This window comes from Struthio camelus, chromosome 18 (assembly GCF_040807025.1).
Source record: "Struthio camelus isolate bStrCam1 chromosome 18, bStrCam1.hap1, whole genome shotgun sequence".
Lineage (NCBI taxonomy): Eukaryota > Metazoa > Chordata > Aves > Struthioniformes > Struthionidae > Struthio > Struthio camelus.
In genome coordinates this window covers 5,617,290-5,631,348 of record NC_090959.1, presented here as the reverse complement: position 1 = coordinate 5,631,348, position 14,059 = coordinate 5,617,290, and the positions used below count along the sequence as shown (strand labels likewise).

Below are 14,059 nucleotides of genomic sequence, written 5' to 3'. Positions count from 1 at the left end.
TGAATTAAAAATGTAAATATATTTAGGCTATGAGTGGAGAGTGGGGGAGAAAAGAAAAGATTAAAAAATATTATGCATTTCCGATTTTTAGATTTATGCTCTTCCTCATAAAAGTGTGAATGACATTTATTTGGCTGGCTGCATAATCCATGTTAACAAGACAATTAGTATGTGCTGAAAGTTATTATTTTCCTCGGCACGTCAAAGTCAGGACTGCTGCTGGATTTGGAATGGAGCCTTGATTCATTTCTTCTTTGCAGTAAAAGATAATATTGAATTTTTCTCCAAAGATCTTGACAGCATGTAATTAATACTTTTCTTTTTTCTGCCTTATATAAAATGGAGCAAAACACAACAACCTAGCTGGGGAAAAATTCAGACAAAAACGAACATTTCTTTTTTTTCAATCGTTTATTGAGTGAATTTCGTGCTCATGAAAGGTAACAGACTGACAGCCGTGGAAGACTGCAACTCTCTGCTCGTTCGGTGAGCGAGTACAGTGCTAGCAAAGGCAGGAAGCTTTTTCCAGGCACTGCGATGTGGCTCTTCCAGATAATTTTGCTGGAGTTGCTCGCCTCTGCTGGCACTGGTTCAAAACCCTTTGGGTGGCAGAATTTGGAGTCAGACAAAGTTCCCAGATGCTGCCACGTTAAGTGACTCTGTGTTACCTAAAATGGTGCATAAACACTGTGGTCACTGCTTGCTTCTGTTTGCAGGGTCCTGGCAGGTTATGCCAGGGCCCCCTCTTATTTTGCTGAAGGTTTCTTCTCCAGCAGGGCTCTGGCTAGTTTACCAAAGCCTGTGCCTGTGCACATTGGGGGTTATAAAAGACCATTTCATAGCAGCATTTTTCACTTTTTCTCTTAATGTTTCCTGCCTTCTCCCCCTGCTCTACGTTGCAGATGTGTACAGCTTTGGGCCGGCTGAGCGGGGAGTGCTAACACCACGCCTCTGGCAGCGCGGAGCTCACTGCAGGATCTGCTCAGCCTCCCAAGCTTTGCAGCCGTGGCTGACCTTCAGGCTGTGGCGTCGGAAAGCCCCAAAAGCACTAATTTTGAGCTCCTGTGCGTACCTCGGGGACCCTTGCCCCAGGAATGGTGGTGGGCGGCAGCCAGGGCAGGAGGCTGTCTGTGGGCTGGGTGAGCCCCCACCCAGGGGACAAGACTGGGCTGGAGGCCACATAGCGAAGAATTGCTCAGAGCAGAAAGGGTAGGGTTGCTGGAGAGCGTGTGAATAGCCCTGCTTTCTAGATTTCAAGTTCTTTTTTATGGTAGGACTTTGGTACCTGTCTATAAGTGGACGTGAAGCCTGTCCTGGCTGAGTAATGGTGGCAGCTGAGTGTGGGGGGCCCTGTAATGGGATGAGCAGAGCTCTGGGTTGGAAGGAGGCAAACACTGGAAACCAAGAAATGCTGCATTTTAGCTTATCCATGTCATCTTATGGTGACAGTCACTGATCCTGGGCTGTTCCTTCCCAAGGACATTCCCAGAGCAAGAGTGGCAATGCTGGGCCTGTGAATCCAGACTGAGCAGCAGATGAGCTGCCCTACGAACAGTTCGTACTGCCAGGTGGAAAGGGTGTATATATGCAGGCCACGCTGTCCCTGAGAACTGTCCTTGTTAGTATCCCAGCATTGCTACGTGACGCTGGGCACGTACCTGGCACGTGTTCCTCCTTCCCGTTGAGCTCCCAGAAGGATATCGGATGCCCGCAGAGCGGATCAGTCAACAGGAGAGGAGGATGCTCTGCCGTTGGAGCAGCGCTGTGGAGGAAGGGGAGCTCATGGGACGCTGAAGCTCTGTTTCTGGCTCTGTGCAGCTGATTTCCTTTGGGCTTCACAGGTGTCTTTGCTGCAACTTGGCTTCACCACCTCTAACAAGGGGAACAGCACTTTTCTGCTTCTCCAGGGAAGATGCAGAGAGCAATTGATTAGCATTTGTGAGGCAGAATGATAAACACCCCTCAAAAAGACCATGGATAATCAAGTGCAGGGTTTGGAGGGGTGCAGTAAATAAGGCAGAGCTCCCATATTGAATACGAATGAATTTAAACATTGAATAACTCTCCTGCTCCCTGAACGCCGTCTATCCTGTGCGCTGAATGAGGCAGGGGTCCTATGGAAAAGAGAGTGTGATTAAATTCTGAAACATCATTCATCCATGCGAGGGAACTGGAAAGCTGTGCAAGCATAATTGTAATTAGTGAGAAGAGCCATCCTGGCAGGGTGAGGGGAAGAGGGCAGGTCTGCATATACAAAGCTGGTCACGCTCACCTCCAAGGTAACGCCATTGGCTTCGCGAGCATGAAAGTAGGGCGAGATCAGGCCGACTATCTTTGAAAAATAGCAAATGTGGCAGAGAAATTGATGAAAAACTTCAGAGAGGTGAAAAGATTTAGGGTTAAGTATGAAAAATGTAAGTGTTCCTGGCAGCACGACAATCTTGAGAGTCATATTTCAATTCCTAGGGGAGAGTGCTTTCTTTAGGAAGGTCACCGGTCTCCTAGCCAGCTACGGCTGTAACTCGCACAAATAAGTGTACAGATTCGCCCCTCTCCTTAAGCATGGCAACACAACTGGAACGGCAGCATTCATTTGCTTTGGATTCCAAAACGGTTCTTTTATCAGTCTTCTCCCATCTCCCTGTAAATCATTTGTTGATGAGGGTCTTTAATTGCCCCAGCGCTGGGTCCTCTGGGTAGAGCTTAATTCCTTTTATCTGGCATCCTGCTGCGTCCACGCTCGGTTCACTGCAGACCCAGTTCGGCTACGAGCAGCTCATCTAGGCCATTAACTGCAGCAGACGCAGGCTCAGGCCTTCGAGAAACGCTGTTAGATGGCACGCGCGGACCAGCCACGAGTAAAGGTTAATTCCATCCATCAGAAGACGAGATTAAACCACTTTAACTGGTAGCCATTGTTCTGGGCTATATCTATTATGAGCATTGACACAGACCATTTCAGGAGCAGTGGTTTCTGTGTTTTCTCTTGCTGTTGAAACGCTAGAATAAATTAGGCCCCGACAACCCTACACGTAAATAATTCCTACACGGTTTTTTTGTCATGTCTCGGGCAAGCACTGTTATTATTTTCATAATTACGCCATTCTCCATCTGCTTGATGGAGCTAATGTTTCGCTTCGTCAGTCCCTGGCCCATCTTCCTCCAGTGTCTCGGCAACAGGCGGCCAGAGTGCGCGGAAATTAGGCTATTTTCCAGGCATTTAAATGACAGCTTTTAGTGCATGTGTATTCATCTTTATGTGTATTCATTGACTGGCTCTTCCTCAATTTTGCCTCCTCAGGAAAAGCACTGTTGCTCCAATTGCTAGACGTGAAGGAAGAAGCTCCCCGGGCTGTTAAGCGCGCCGAGGAGGAATCGGCGTCGGAGGGTGCCCTGCCGCGCCGGGGCAGAGCCGTGGGGCAGACGCGGCCCCCGGCCCCGCTGCGTCTCGCGAGTGGACCTGCAGGCAGGAGGGGTTGAAAGGCGCCTGCGTCTCCCCACCTCGGTATTTCAACGGCACACACAGGCAGAACTGCACTGTTGTGGAGACAGCGGTGAGGGGCTCATCTCCCTGCCTCCCCTTTACCCCCCAAACCTGACCAGACCCCCAAAAAGACAAAATTAAAGGAAGATGGTCTCCTCGGGCAAGGCTAGAGGGAGTCGAGACGGTGCACGAGGGCGAAGCAGCCGCCCGTGTAGCCACGTGAGCTGTGCTGCGGGGCTTGGCTTGTCCTTATTTTCTCATTTACGTGATGACAGCGATAGGCCTCAGCAAAAAGTAGTGTAAGGGCAAAGCTCTTTCAGGATACCTCCAGGAAGAGCCGCTTTTTTGCTGCCCTTTCTTTTTACACGGGGTACAGCCCCTTTTTTGCTTTTCTTCTCTTACGTTTCAGATGTTGCAGCCTCACTGTAAAGGAGCAAGACAAAAAGAAAGGCCTCCCGGAGGCAGGGCAGAGCCACGCGGGGACTGCAGCAGGCTTCGATACGCCCGAGGGGGATTTTAAATCAGCCAGCTCACGTGTTGCTAGTCACAGAGCTGGAAAAGCTCGACAACGGCTGTGAAACTTGCTGGAAATCTGGGTAAATACCTTAGCGGGTAGGCAATGGCACCGACGCTAGCGGTACCTGGGCTGGCTGGGCAAGCTGAAAGCTTGAGGACGGTGGGATTGTGCATCTTTACGAGCCTGGCTCCGTGAAGGGTCAGGAAACTGGGGGAAAGTACCCGGCCCCCTTCCGTGTCCGGGGCAGAGGGAGCAGGAGGTGCCCCGTGCTGCGCCGCAGGACGGGGAGCAATTAACGGCATGGCCACGCTTGCCTGCCTCTGTGCTGGGCAGGGACGGTTTCCCACTGATCTGAACAAAAGCGGACGGAGAAAACGCAGGGTGGAGGTGCCATCCGCAGAAAGCGGGGCTGTACGGCTTCCTCGGGGGTGCGGGACAGGCTCGTGGGCGCCTGCAGTGGTAACTGCTCTGGTAACGCAGCTCCAGCAGGGCTAGTACAGCTTGGGGCTCCCTGAAGCTCGTTTTCCCAGCTGAAGCGCAGAAGGGGTACTGGGCCCAGGCCGTCTCAGTTAAAACTAGCTGGAGTGTCTCTGCACAGACATACGCTAAGGGGGAAGCACCGATCCCTAGCTTTGCACCGCAGTGTGGATAGCTGCAAACGGACATGCGCGCTGCTAAATGCACCCATGGTAATGAGCTAAGGCTGTTGCGTAATTAATATTTCAAGTATTCCCAAGCTAGATTGATACACCGTGAATGGAACAACGCCAGATGACAACGGAAATTATGTAGGAAGCAGCTGGAAGCGATCTGCCCGTGTTTGGGATCTATATTCACAGCAACTTGAAAAAAAGGGATTTTCAGAGCGGTGCCACATATCCTGGGTGAGAAGGGGGACTCATCTTCTGGCAGCCAGGGTCCGGTTGCTTTCCCCATGGCCCCCTGTCAGGACCAGACTCTTCGCCAGCGCGAGTCAGCATCACCGCGCAGCGTGGTGCTGACCGTGCTTGTCACCTGTGTGCCATTGGCCCACGGTCTGGATATTGCATGTTGGGTTTGGGGGCAAAGGAATGTTTTCTGAACTTCACAGTAGAATGAGGCATTGGCTAACTGAGTTGCAGAGGTTTGAATTTCAGGTGTGGATGCTCTGCTTAATGAAAGGTCAAATTTCTTCACTGAGCATTGAGGGTTACAATTTATAGGTTCCATGAGCAAAAAATATAGCTACACCACCTGCAACCAGGCGACAAATCTACCTATTTCTCTTAGTTATTACCTGTCTTGGTGTACAGTTTGCAGTTCATTTTTGGCACATTATTTGTGGAATGTAGATTTGGTTCCAGGTCTTTGGTCGCTAATAGATTATCCAGTTTAATACTGTATTTTGTACTGTGTGTATGATATTTGCCAGATTCACATTATTTATTTCAGAGGAGATACTGTGCCCCCTTCAGCCTGAGTGGTTAACAAAAATTTGAAGTCTGCCTGATTTGTTAGCATGAGAAAGCAGTGATATGTATCAGCTACCTCGTTTGTGTAGTCTTTTTTTAATTTTTTGCAGAAAAAAAAAGCACATCAGTCTTGTTTCCTTAAGCCCAATGGAGATAATTCAAGCAGATTCATAAGCCAGAAATCAACACCTCTGCCACTCCAGTGAGTTCTCTGACTGGGAAACTAAATCTTTCTGGTGTCCCAAATTCACAGCTTCCCTTGACTTTCTGCCACTGGACCATGAGCCTGGGAGCAGAAGGGCAGCTCTACCCTCTCCTACCCGCATCTGCTGCAATACCCCAGCTGGCAGCCGTTTCCACTGATGAAAGGACCCAACTGGTAAAAGTTTCCCTGGCAAGCTGAGCTGGCGGTCCAGACTGCCATTAGCATCTGAGTCTGAGCTTCATCATATTGAAGAAAGTCTTTGGGAAACTCATTTTGACCCTGATTTATGGAAGAGGCATCTGGAAAAAGTCATTGTCCTGTGTGATGCCATCTAGGACAGAGGACTTCTCTTTCCTGGCATGGCCAGCTCTGGCCCTGCAATGTGCCATTTTAGCATCATGATTGGAGACTGGAGACTGCATCCAATTTTTCTTCCAATAAAATCTATTGAATATGCTCCTGACACTCCTGGGCTTCAGGGGTCTGTGACTATCTGTGAATACAAAACATAGCAGCCATTTGCCGCCCAGAGCACAAGTCAAGTGTGAGCAACTCTTCAGTCCTTTACAAGGGTGGCATCAAGAACAGGTAGCTATGTTTGGTTTGGATGAGAAATTCTTGCAGATGAGAAAACCCTGTGATAGTAATACTCATTTAAAAAAAAAAAAAAAGGGAAGAGAAAAATATTCCTTTTATGAAATGTAAACTTCCTGCTGTGGAAAACTATTGAGGCAAGTAGTTGAGTAAGATTATGAAGAGGATTAGATGTGGATTATCCAGGATTAAGGCAATGAACACACTTGGATAAAGTTCACAAGAGGTTTTCATCCTAGTGTGTTTGGGGTCCTAGATAAACTATTACCTTGTATCAGGAAAAAAAAAAATTCTTTCCTGGATTGTGAGGACCTACAGACCATTTGCTTTTTTTCCCATTTCCTCCTTAAAAAAACAACCAAACAAACAAATGAACGGGGCAGAGTGAAATGACCTTGTAATACCAGTTGGCAATAAAGTAGCAGACGAAATTTAGTGTGGCTAAATGTAAAGTATGCACATGGGGTGGAAAAAGTGTTCACTGTATATAAACTGTGATGGACCCAGACCTGACTGTTGCCCTGAAGAATGAGATATTGGAATTATAACAAACAGCCCCTATGGAAGCGTCAGCTCAGTGCTCAAGAGCAATCGAAACTGTGAATCAAGTGTGCAAAGGGGATAGAGCAGCTTCTCCACCAGGGACAAATGATGAAGGGGCCAAGGAGTCTTTGACTTGGAAAAGGAAATGGGGAGGGGAGATCATGACAGAGCTAGAGAAAATCAGGAGTGGCCTGAATTGGGAAGAGAGGTTCACTGCCTCTCCTAAGCCTACGCAAACTCAAACTAAAACAGCAAGTTCAGAAAACCTCAAGTAAGGCTTTGCATCAGGCAGTGGCTTGCTCACACGAGGTTCTCCTGCAGTGCCCAGCCTGGCAAAGGTTTGAAAGGTGACTAGCAAAAATGTGCAGAGAAAAAATCACAACGGCTTTCAGACCTTGAGGGATACTGCCCCAGCTCAGCGAGTCCTCGAGCCACAGACAGCAGGAAGCTGAGATTGTCCCAGGGACACGTCACCGCTTGCTTGTCCCCTGTCCCACAAGTCATCACTGGTGGCTGCAGGAGAGGGAAGAGGCAGACAAAGGCTCTCGCTCCTCTGCAGCGAGCTCCCTGCAAAGGAGCTCGCTGGGAGGCAGAAGCCGTATGAGACTCTTGCTGTGCTGGACAGGCACCGCTCCTGCACCCCCTCAGGCTCCCTGCAGCCCCCGACACTTCTGCGCCTCCCAGCTGTCCCTTTCCTGATAGCAGCCAGCCAAGCCAGAAATACTTTGGCATATATATGCACCTCAGTGATACCTCCTCAGAAAAGGATGTGGGGCGGATGCCTCTCACTTCGGCATGGCCCCAGTCCGACTAACAAGGACAACGTTTGGACTGTACCACGCTGGAAAGGAAAAGACTTTACATTAATTATTCCCTGAGCCTTCCAGTACTGCCTTGCTAGAGTAAAGTGCTGTTTTTGGTGTGCGTTATTACGTAGCATTAATCCACAGCATCGTCTTTCACAACTGTTTACTCTTAGCAAAGTGAGTTTGGAACTGCAACAGTCCAAGTTATCAGCTCCATTCCTGTGTCTAATAGAGGAGATATTGCTTGGTTGTAGACAGTGAAAAATAATTTTCAGATGTTGCTGCTACTCTCAGCAGGGTGTAATGGAGACTCATTATCGTTCACAAGTCTAACTTAATTACATTTTTTCTTGAAGGATGTTATGCTGACTCAGCATGATGTGGGGCTCATCTACATCCATTCCGGGGCTACCTTCTCAAAATTTACTAATATCTACAGTAAAGACCTAAGGAAGGTGGGAAACAGCTTTAGAATTTTCCTTTCATCAATGCAAGCTGCAACATGGCTCTGCTAGGGCTCAGAGGAAACATTACTGTGCCCAGGATCTAGGTGAACAGAGAATAAGAGGTTCCCTTGCTCCTTTCTAGGCTTGTTATATCAGATGGTAGCAGAGACTGAAAATTAGTATTGCCTCCTTTGGTCAAATCTTGAAGGCTTAACTTAGTTTATTCTTAACTTTCCTTCACAGAAGATTTATGGCATTAGTGTGAGTTTGAAAGAGCAGAAGAGAGGACATTGCAACTCAATCCAGAGGTGATAAAATCATTCTTTGGTTACCCTTTGGGTGATTTCTAGGTATAATTTGATGCTGGACATGCTGCCTATAGGATCATGATCCCTGGTGACTAAGACAGAGGGATGCCGTGCTGCAGGTCACTCAGGCAGTTAAGTGCGAGGAGTCCTTCTCTGAGGTCAGTCCCTCCAAAGGCTGCTTTCTTCACTGGTGCCGTTCTACAAGAGCCCGGTGCACTGTGAACTGGAGGCTGAGTCAGGGAGCTGAAAGTACCCAAATTCAAAATGCCTTTGGGCAATTTATTCATGGGTTACCTACAGTGAGGGTCAGCACAGCTTTATGGGTCTATTTTCTAGGTCAGCCTGGGAAGAAGACTCTGGAGTCTGACCCTGGCCCAGCAAAACAATTATTACAGATTAGGATGAGTTTGAGTGGGTGGTCAGAGCGAGCACAGCAATGGGCCAGAGAAGATGAATTTTGGAGGCAGGCTCCAAGACAGGGGAAAAACAGAGGTGAAAGAAGGAGAACTCAGCCATATAATTAGCTGTGTAATTAAACTTTCCCTTGGTTAAGGGACACTGGGCCACTTCTGCCTCCTGTGATGTACAACAACACCTCCAGCACCTCTGATTTCAAGACAAATAAGACCCATGCCTGGGAGTGTTTCTCCAATGGGGGAAACTGAGTACAGAAGTTGTTGCAAGTTTAACAAATGTCTCTGGGGCTACACTGGAAGGATTTAACCATAAGATATGAGATGAGGGTTGCCTAGTAATGCACGTGGCTCCAGCAGGGGAAAGAGGAAGTCTGAAACAAAGCAAAAGTAATTAAACAGCAGCAGAGCAGCAAAGCAGGCAGCATCTCTTTGCTGACAATCTATGCAAACTACAAGGGTTCTTGTTTGGACAATCAATAAGCCAGCCCATTTCATTTTATTTTTGTGTGGTTGCATGTACTGGCTATATTGTGATAGAAACATTGCAAAGAATTGATTCGCAGATAGAAATATATCTGGGTTGCTTGTGGTTTATTAAGAAGATCAAGATAACAAGTGCTGCATTATTGATCAAACCCAGAGGGACACTTCCTTTTTTCTTCTTGTCAATGAAATCCTGTTGTAATTATCTTTTCCCTTTTCTCATTCTTCCCTTCCTCTCAGCCTTCCCTAAGAGGAACTCTCTGGAGACGCAGTAATGAAGTAAGCACAAAAAATGTCCATCAGGACAAGAAAGGGATAGAAGAGAGGAGACAAGCAGATATATTCCTAGGAAAGAAAACATTTGTCAGAGTGTATAGAAGTGCTCTTCACTGAAGCTTACCAGGGCCTGAAGCTGAACAGGAGCCAAAGGGGCCTTTTTTCTTTGCACCTTAGAAATCTTCTTCTGTAGATTTAAATCTTTGCTTACAGCATAAAAAGGCCTCGCCACTGGGCCCTGTGCAGAGTTGGCTCTATAAAGCATGGAGATTGCTGTGGGCAAGGATGGGGAGACCTGATGTCCTGTTAGGAGTTTTAGCAGAGGAAATGGTGGATGTTTTCCTAAGGCACTGGAGAGACCTGCTGGTGTGCACGTATGTACCTGTATATGTACAACTATGTCCATGATACTGCAGCTTTTGTGACAAGCACAATTGGTTTAAAAACTCCAGCTCTTGGAATCATGTGAAAATCTTCATTTTCAGCTAAGGGGAAAAAAAGGTATTTCTTGTCTCAGGGTTGGAGAGAAGAGCGTTGAAGCAAGGAGAGTTTGCTTGGGCAGGGCTCCATGACCTCAAGTTGCCTATGAGCCCCCAGGTGAATCCTCGACCTTCCAGGTGCCATACTACCTTCTCTAAGTGAGCATTTACTCTTCCATCAGTATGCAGTTTCTGCAGAATAAGGCAGTTTTGAAGTACATCTTGTCCCTGTTTACCCCTTCGCAGAATCTAATTCCTCCCATGAATCCGGGCTCTTGTCAGCAGTTCAGGGTGGGTAGACTCTCCTGTTTTTCCTCTCCCATCTCCAATTTTCGCATGTAGCCGTGGGAAGCTCAGCTGATCTTTTGCAGTGATCAGTATTCCTTAAGTTCACACTGTATCTCAGTGATCAGGCTGGACAATTCCAGTCCTTCCTGTTTCCTGTGAAGAAAATCTGTAGACTTTGGGACAGGTGAGTTGTACTGCCCTTTGAGGCAGGTGCCTGCCTGAAGTGCCCTGTGCGTGTCCTTCGGAGCAACAGGACGCCCCACGCCGCCACTGCAGGTCCCAAGGCTGGTCGTGCAAGGGGAGCCAAGAGTCATGTTGAGCTGGGAGTAGACATTTAAATCTGCTTAAACCATGGGGGACTTTAGGATTTGAGGAAACCTCTGTTGGTGCCTGGACTGTTTGTTCATCCAGGTTTTCATGTTTATCGGTAATATAGCAGACTGAAATTTTGTTCTGGAAAGATGGGTCGTCCTACAAAAGCTACTGCCACGTCGTGCTTGTTCCCATGGTTATTAGTTGCCTCCGCTGGACACGTTGCTGACAGCTGATCTTTAGCTGGAGAGTAGCCACTGGTACCCGGCCCTGGACGCCTGGGCGCATGCTGTGCACTTTGCTGCCCATCTGTAAAGGTGACGCTGCGGCTTGTTGAAACCCCCGTCCCCGTGGCCAGGGCTGCTGGCAGCGCTGCCCAAGCATAACTCAGATGGCTTTTCCACTCACACAGAAGCAATGGGACGGGCTCACATCCTTTATATTAAACATAATACCTTCTATGCTCAGCGTATTACTTCCTTCCTAAATCCTGTGTCTGTCTAGGATGCTGTCTGGAGCTCGGCTAGACCCCAGCCCTCCCATACGCCGCACTGGGAAGTGCTGAGTGTACTTAGCAGTTACAGCTTGCCAGGCAGTAACTGCTTTTCCTTCAGCTGCTTCTATCTGTTGCGCAATTTGTACAGACTAAGATCTCCCCCCACTAACATCCTACAACCCCATAAAATTTAAAAGACTTGCCTGGGCATAATTGGGCTGTGTTTTGTTTATATAACCTCACAAACAACACGTTCGAAATACTAGGAGTGCAAAGTCAAGCATAACAGACTTAGGAAGAGGCCAGAATTAAACTGTTTGTACAATTGCCTTGTGCACATATGTGTTATGACCATCTTTAATTGTATGGTCATGTTTAAAAGCTCCCTGCTAGCACTTCAAGTCCTTGCCAGGAAACATGAGATGCTCTAACACTCCCAATGAAAGCGACACCAGCTGTTCCAGTTTTCTTTTTTTAACAAAGGAATGACTCTTTTTTTTTGTTTTCCTTTGTTTTCTGAAACACCTGATTCATTTTAGCTGAGCAAACCTGTTCAGCTTAAGTCAGGCACCGGAGATTGAAATTTTTAGCCTAGCACAGGATTTGTCAGAGTTGTACTCCGGTGAAAACAGGTCTAACGGGGCACTTTTACTGGGCAGTGCTTCTGGTCCTGATGGTGCTGCATGTGGCTGACAAGAACTATTTATTTACTGACAGAAGAAAAATACGTGCAGGTGTTGGAGATCTAGAGTTCACCTCTTCTCTGAGGAATGGTAGCTTGAGTAAACCAAGGGTCAGAGGCTCATAACGTGACAGAGATGGTACTGCATATTAGGCCTGTGAGCAGGTGATGGTTGGGCTCAGATTTAGCACTGAAAACTTAACTTCACAAGCCCAAATAGGCTTGTGAGAAGTGTTAATACACAGCAGTCACCGGCTTTGTCCCGCTGTCAATGAAGAAAAAGACATGTCCAGCAAGCAGTTCTGCCTTTCTCTCCCCAGCAAAACTGCACTCCCAATTTAAGTAGATGTGACAGGCAGGTAAACTTACTTTTGCCTAAATGAAATCACTACAATACTTTCTAAAGGAGCACCAGCATGACTAGCCCGGGTGGGAGAGGGCATGAATCAAAGAAGATAAATTTTATATTCAAAGATAGTCTGGCAAGTCCTTATGGCACTTAATAGCTGGCGAACTCCCACTGCAAGGGAAGCAGAAAGCAAATTCAATCATTTCTGTTACAAAAATCCCACTGCTCTTTATTATGTGCACAGATGGTGTCTCGGGAGCTTTGCTGCCAGTGCTCTGCATGCCTAATGCCAGTCAGGGAGCATTCCTTTTCCAGTCCAGGTGACACTGGGAAAGCTCCCCTCCTTCATTTCCTAGAACTGTGTGGATTTCCAGCCTCTCCCATTTATACATTTCATTTAAACCAACCTTCCAGCAAAAAGCCAAAACATTACTGCAGATCATATTTAGGGGAGATGAAACTGGAGATATAAATTGATTATGTACCATGGAGAAGAAAAGCTCTTGCAAACAGAGCAATTAGTAGAAAGGTATTGCAGGACATCAAATAAGATGGGGAATGCAGTTGGTCTGTCTGAAATCCTTCAGCATTTACAGAACCCTGTAAGGCTAAACGGTATAAGCAGCTAGATCTATGGAAATATTTCAGTTCCAGGAATGGAGTAATCTGACCAAGCGTTTTCTGTTTTAAGGCTTCTTAATGCAGCACTGCCTTCCATAAGAGCATCCCGGCAGCCTGCATTTCTGTAGCTAATTAGAAATAGCCTAACCTAACCTGGCCTTTTATTGTAGCACCATCTTGAGCTGGTCACTATTTGCTAGAGTACGTACCATGAGCTTGCACTCCTTCACTGCTAGCCTGGCTTGGGATACACCTCCGAGTAAAAGTTACAGGACTGTGGAAAGGCCAGATCTACTCAGCCTCTTTTTACTAGTATTACACTAATACTGCTATTTAGTTTAAACAATGAAACACTGTAGGTTAACACTTTCCCCTTCCAGTGTGAAGCTTTGCTAACACTTAACAGCTGTTACATTATGCTATACAGCACCACTGGGATACTGAAAAGCACCATCCCAAGTTCACGGATAGGAGAAAAGACATGGAAGACCTGACTGGCTTTTGAGAAGCACAGACCTTATCTCAGAAATGCTTTGGGCCAGTAGAATTGAACCCCTAGGTCCTTCAGCTGATGGAAGTGGGCATAAATCCTTCTGATTTCATGCTGATAGACTGATCACAATCAGCTGAGAAGTTGAGCCCCCCCCCCCCTTTCAGAGGAGATAAATACCACTACACAGTTAGCTGTAGTTGTTAGGGGTTTGCTCTTGGTCTCAGTTTTGTAGGTTGTGTACTATTGAGTGGAAATATACTTCAAAGGGGAAGCTGAAAGGGGCCAGAAATCCCTGGGTATGTGAAATAAGAACAGATAGTTCAGTTTTTATGTGCGTGCCTGGAGTACCTGTATATTAAATAAATTGGAGGTAATGGACTTAATATGCATGGCATTTATCAGGCCATTGGCCAGCTGAGATACTGACTGCAAATGATTTCAGGTAGAACAGCTTATGTTACAGACCGTTTGGCCCATGGCCAAGTGAAAAGTAAAGGCTGTAGAATGATGCCTTACAGTGGACCTCCGTCTTCTACAGCTAGGCCAAAGGTAAAAATGAGCTCAATGGGAACTGTAGATATATCTTTGAAAAACAGACCTCAGGTTCCTGGTTCTTTAGAAACTTGTGGCTCTACTTCCAACTGACTTCAGCAGGTTCAAGTATCTAGGTTTCTCTGAAGATCTAGGCTTAGCTTGTCTCTAGGCTGAGCATCCATAAACTGAGACCTTAGAATTTACTGAGAGATTTGTCCTAGATCTTTTAATTTCCCTGCCTTTTATTTAACGGGCTCTTATTACAGAACCTTCCGG

The 14,059-nt window shown here is 46.9% G+C and overlaps 1 long non-coding RNA gene across 1 annotated transcript in view; it reads left to right on the top strand.

The window, feature by feature from the left end:
* LOC138061491 (uncharacterized) overlaps nucleotides 1-6,113 on the top strand; it is a 29,000-nt gene extending 22,887 nt beyond the window's left edge. The window contains exons 5-8 of the long non-coding RNA XR_011135286.1: nucleotides 3,302-3,554; nucleotides 3,894-4,080; nucleotides 4,739-4,885; nucleotides 5,706-6,113. This is a non-coding gene — a long non-coding RNA (uncharacterized lncRNA). The remainder of the gene's footprint in view (nucleotides 1-3,301; nucleotides 3,555-3,893; nucleotides 4,081-4,738; nucleotides 4,886-5,705) is intronic.
* The last annotated feature ends 7,946 nt before the right edge of the window (nucleotides 6,114-14,059 follow it).